Source organism: Plectropomus leopardus, chromosome 20 (genome assembly GCF_008729295.1).
Source record: "Plectropomus leopardus isolate mb chromosome 20, YSFRI_Pleo_2.0, whole genome shotgun sequence".
Taxonomy (NCBI): Eukaryota; Metazoa; Chordata; class Actinopteri; order Perciformes; family Serranidae; genus Plectropomus; species Plectropomus leopardus.
In genome coordinates, this window is record NC_056482.1 from 17,590,445 (window position 1) to 17,596,837 (window position 6,393).

Consider the following 6,393-nt stretch of genomic DNA (forward strand, 5'->3'; position numbering starts at 1 on the left):
TTTCACAAAATACCTTTGTTCTTTGTTCGCTGGCAGACTGAAAAGACTTATTTTGCTCAAATAAAGCTGGGAATATATTTTATTCATATTTAAGCATTATGCATCTGAACTTGTTGTGCGCTACCAACCAGGAGCCATGAATGCATCAAGTTGATTTGTAGGTTTATTGCTGCTCTGTCTCTCTTTTCTCTCATGCTTTATCTCTGTCTCATACTTTCTCCCACATTCGGCTGCAGGCCACTATGTTAATTGTGCCACGGTGCTAAACTTGTCTTATCCAGGCCAAGAAGAGAGGGCGATTCTATTTAGATAATACTAATTCAGCAGTAGTGTTTACTGCAGCAGTTGTCTTGATTAATTTTTCTGCTGCTTTGAGGTTGGCAGTACAGCTCCGTAGGGCAATCGCAGCGAGTGTCAGACCACACCTGTGGTGTGCAGCTCCATCAGTTGAGTTCATGCAAATGATTTGCTGTAGGGAGTGTGAGAGGCTTTGAAGTGACGTTGACAACTTATTTTGATAGCAGATACATGCCTAATATTGTTTTGATTGACACATATCTAATGAATTTTTCATCATATGACAAAGCAAACACACATAAAAGAACACAGTCTGAATGACACACTATGCACACTTACTTTACCTGCACAGTAAATGATAAAGGAAATCTGTCTCTCGGACTCAGACGTGACAGCTTGTTCTCTTGCCAAATAATCTTTCCTCGGTGTGATGTCTTGTGGGCAATGCAGGCATTCAGTGATAGGAGAAAATAATACACCAATTACAGAGTATGTGTTAAACTTTGGTTTCCCAACAGAGGGCTGATCTATGAGGATCTATCTCACACTGAAGTCAGTGACCCGGAGTAACCCTGTGTCAAACCATTTACGCAGGATGTGGACTAGAGATGCAAGTCAGGCAGAGTCTCATGTTTCTGTCAGGTCTGTGGTCACATACACAGTTAATTACTCATGGCTTAGTGGCCCTTTTGAGATAGTGATCAGTTTTGCACGTGTGGGTCCTGTTTTCAAAGTGGGTGGTTAACACTAGTCAAAACTGTCTCTTAATCGTGGTTGACCTGTGTTAGATGCTGTGTTTGGGGTATAAGGGAGCTAGCTGTTTTGGGCTTGATGCACAAAGCAGCCACAATGGTGGACAGCAGTTGAATGAGCCATAATTATAACAATCTCATACCGTAACTTAACCAAGGTGTGTCAGGTTTTTTGAATATCCTAACATTTATAAGCTACTGCCTATATTTAAATGTACAGTGTATTGTACACAAACTTATGTATGTACTGCCAATATATTCTCAGCCAGTTTAACTTATCAGCATAGGTATGTCAGCCATTAAGCAGGACAGAAATAAGTGTTTGAGAGGTAATTTAGAAAGTGTCGCTATTACAGAGTTTGTCCACCAGAGAGCACTTACAGGTAGATTTTTCAGCTGAAAAGTTTTGCTGGTAGTACACTTTAAATGTAAGAGATCCTTATCCAAAATGCTTTATTTGTAAGTTGTGTCTAAGTTTTTAACAGTCAAATAATTTACATTTGTACTAACAGTCGGGGTCTAGTGAAAGGAAATATAGCCAACTTCCACTCTCCAATGTGATCTATTGAGTTTCATTTTCATTTGTTTTTGACAGATGGTTTTTGATTCCATGTCTCTACAGTATATGGCAAATGTTATGATAGAGCACCGACATATTTAAAATGTATTGATGTCAAAGTTTGGAAGTTCCACCTTTTCACCATTACAGAAAGAATTTTTGTTTTTGTTGTTTAGTTTAACTGTGTTGTTATTTATTCCCCCTTTTTTTCCCAGACAAAGAAATATTCATTTAAAAAAAATAACTGAACCACTTTGAAGTCATTCAGTCCTTCATTACACACAACCTTTAATATAACCCAATATATTCAATATAAACCATTTTATAATATATATCGTATAATTAAATTTCTAATATCTGTTTTATATTGCTGTGAAAAAATCAATAAATGTCTCCTTCAAACAACTGTATTTATTCAAGTTCCTCGCCAAAAACTACATTTCACAAGTTTACATTTGAAAACATCATGAGGACATAAGAATTTATCTTGCCCAATACTCATTTTTACTGAACAGAGCTTGAAGCTTAAAAAAACTTACTTCCAACTACAGGCTGCCAACAGCGAACATCAACTAGCTCCCCTCTGACATCAACAGGGATTTGTTATTCACCATGCAGCATTACACTGCAAACACTGTTGTGTCCTCTGATGCACCCATAGTGAGTTTACTACATTCTTTCATTCTGACGGCGTCCCGGGGAAAATCCACTTTTGTCCCAAACATGTTTTCTGTTGTCGCCTGGAACGATTGGATGCTGTTTTTCTTGAGCTCTGCATTTTAGCCTGGCCAAAATGGACGTGACAAAAGGTGAATATCTGCCGTTAAGAGCAGGATATGAAAACAAGTCTACAAAGTAAGTCTGAAAGGGCACATGTAACTGGGAAGCTATAACCCTTGGACTTTTTATGTGGTGGGGACTAAAAAGCAGTCAATTACAGCTTAATACAGTGGTCAGCACTTGAACACTTGTTGGTATGATGTACAAACATGAACTTTCAAAAAAGCCACTTTAAATGCTTTTTCTGCATTAACTCATGTCGATCCCGCTGTTTAGGTTGTAAAACTCAATGGTGCTGGTAAAACAAAGAAACAATCCTCAGAAGAAGAATTTATTTAGAAACCCACATATTTACCTCAGGCTCCCATCTGGCAGTGTCTGCATCAGTGCACTTGTCACCAGAACTGATGGGTGCGCTGTCCACGACAGCTTTTAGATCACGAGGAAGAGGGTGTCATTTGGAGACATGGGACTTTGATTGTCAGTATTACTACATGTCTGAAATAGTGCAGGATTGGTTTCGCCGATGAGGCAGCGACGTGCGGGGGTGCACCCAGCAGGTGGTTGACTTCCACAGCCGTCTGATGTCTTGATACCCACAGGACGTCTGTGGGCCTGGTGTGACAGTATCAAACGTTGCCACCCCGGATTCAGTGGCAGAGAGATGTAATTACATTGTGTTGCATGAAAAATGAAACGAGGGAGACGGAGAGAGGGGGAGGGAGTTAGAGACAGAATTACAAAGTTATTACCTTTGCAGTGACAACTCACTGGCATTGATGGGGGCCCTTTGATGGTGGGCCCAGTGTGCGTCTTTGTGATGTCAAATTGGAGATCTGAGGATCATTTATTCATGACTCTACATCTCTAATGCTCACTGGTTGGCTAAGTTGTTTGTACTGCATGCCTCAGGCCTGAATAGTGGTTAAATTGCTCCTGAATAATTTCCTTCATTTGCCATTGTTTCAGATTTATTTGGCTACACAGGAAGAAGTCTTTGCATTAATTTGCTCTCTTTTCTCTCTTTTCTCTCCGTCCCATGTGTCTTGTTGCTCTTTTGCCAAAGTTTAAACAACCGACCGCTTGTTCTCTTCTCACACACACACTCACAGGAGTCTAGAGAGATGGTGTGAAAAGAATGTAAGTAATGTTTCTGATATCTCACAAGTCTCATTTAAGAGCAAGTAAGGAAGTGGAATGAAAATAGGAGGGTAGATGCAGTAGTCAGTGACCGTCTTCTTTTTGATAGGTTATAGTGAAGTAAACATGAACCTATTTACACTTGTTTATTAAATGTGGTTCCGTGATTGGTTCACAAGTGGACAGCGCTAAATACAATTGTAAACTAGGGCTGCACCTATCGATAATTTTTTTCTTGATTTAATCTAACAATATTTTTTGATTAGTTGACTAATCCAGCAACTTATTTTCCATTAATTCTAAAGCTGAATTTTTTTTTATTACTCTAATACTAAAACAATCTATTTGCCCCCAAATAAATATCAACACTAAAAGCAGTGATAATAGTGGCATATTTAAAAATTAGTCCAATTTCCACATCAACGCTGTGTTATGATATCAACAGAAATAATAATAATTATAATAGAACCTATTTGTCAGATGTCTTAAAAATACTGGACCTCAAGCTCAAGCAGCAGACATGGACTGCATATTACTCTCAGGAATGCTTCATGTCCTGCAGGGTGCAACTCCGATGCAGCTGAACTTATTGTGATGAACGCACTTTTTGCAAATTGACGTATTTTCATAATCAACAATGTTGATTGTGTTTATGCATCGCCCTAGCCCTAGTGTAAATGACCACAAAGATCCATTGTAATCTAATCACGCTGATGTGTCCCGGTGCATTCCTGACAATGCATAACAGGAAAAATGTCAATAAGAATGCAGGATGCGTCCGTTGTTCTGGTAACAGTGCGCTGACTCTTTATAACTTGCCCATTATATCACAAGTTGGATCAAGTGTTGTGACTGTCCATTGTTTTGCCCTATAGTTGTATTTGATTCTGCTTACAGGAACTTTTTAAAGTTTAAGTTTTCTGCAGACATTCACTCATATTCCATAATACACTCTAGGGACTTTTGTCTGTCCGTAATTTCTGACTTTCTTTAATTAAATTCATTGAAATACAGAGGATCATCTCCTCCATCGCTACAATCAACATCGAAATTATTGTTTTAACACTTCTTTGAGAAATTTGTAATGCATCTCAACTTGTAAATATAACTTTTCTTGTAATTTGTACATTTTAATCTTTGTTTTTTTCAGTTTCTTTTATGATTGTTGCCATTTCATATGGGAGGTATCTTCATAAGCCATTTTTGGCTTCTACCCTTTTCTGCACAATGTTGAAACTTTTAAAATTCTTACTGTCTTTTCAATACACATGTATGTGCAAATAATAATAATAAAAACAATCTCCAGCTGTAGCCACAAAATTACTAACATGGCTGACAAGAGTGTGGATGTAATAACTTTGCGAGGGGCCCTTTGACCTTCTAGTGGATTTTAGGCAGTAAAGAAATCTGAGCACAAGTGGTCAACTGGGGACACACAATAGACATGGATATGGACTGGAATGTTTATCAGCTGTACACTTGCTTTTAGATCACCAAAACTCATTTCAAAACAAAGTATAAACAGGGTCCATAAGATGGGAGAGTAATAATGTTGAACAAGGACACATCATAAGCCAAGGGCACCACAGTTTCTCAGTATTGTGCAGCATGTAGTCACTGTGGGCTGCCAGAGTGGCTCAGGTGTCAAAATGAAAGCCGGAATTTGTTGTTTGTTAAAGTCCAACTGAATTTATATTACATATTTTTGTCAGCCACAGCATAAACATCTGCTCCATTTGTGCTATGGTCTCCTTTGAGTAAAAACTGAAACCAAGAGGAAGATATTTGTATTTTGTGTTTCCCATCTCTTCATGATGGAGCCCTCTATCTTTGCAATTAATTCAGCGGGACACAATTAGTTTTCTCCACACAAATAAGGAGAGCTTTATTACAGTAGCGCTGTTTAATCAGTCAGTGACCGTCATACCTGCTAACGTCACCCCAAAATTTTCTGCACTTGATGAAAGTACTGAACCCATTCAGAGACTTCTGAGGGTAAAATGTTCCAGGAACTTAATTCAGATCCTGGTCCCTGTTGTCGAAAAAGCCATGAGTTCCTCAAAAGGTTCCTAGTTCATGGGCAAAGTTAAAGCGGTTGAAAAGGGGATTGTCAGTCACAAGTAAGAGTAAAACGGCAGTCTTGTCTTTTGATTGTATTTTTAAGTTGGACTGTCCTTTAGATATCTGTTTTCAATCAGATTGTGCCATTTTAAAATGTGCCTATCATACATTTATTCTGATTGGGAAAACAGAAAAACAAGTGTGCTTCTCTGCAACATCAACTGTCAATTTTATTTATTTTCTCAAAAACGATCTTGTAAAAGTGAAAAAGTTCCTAGGAAGTCAAAGTGCTTGTAGTTCTGTTTGTTGATAAGAAGCGCATGAATGTACTTGCCAGGTGTTGTTATGTGTAATGTCATTCATGAATATTTTTAACTTTCCCCATCTGCTCATGTCTGATCTTAAAGAGCTGAGTTTGTTCATCTAATTGATTTGGTGGAAAAGAACAGTTTCTAAAACTTTTTGACTTAAGGGTAACTTCTGTAATTTTCATCCTATATCCTATTTTTCCATGTCTCTTTGCCTAAGTAAATAATCGTAGCAATGAAATAAGTCCAGAATTTGAAAACGAGCACTGCAGCCAGCACCTGTGAAACAGGCTGCAATTTACCCTACGGGACAAGTGCGCATCGTCAATGTCCACCCATTAAAATGTTTGTTTTTGCCACTGACAGCTTTAGATTGTTATAAGTGTCTGATAAATACATTAAATGCTTTTCTTAACATTTTTTTAACAAAGTCTTGCTCCAGGAGAAGTCTTATTCTGAAGTCTTGTGAGTTGAGTTTTTGCAGGAAGACAATAAC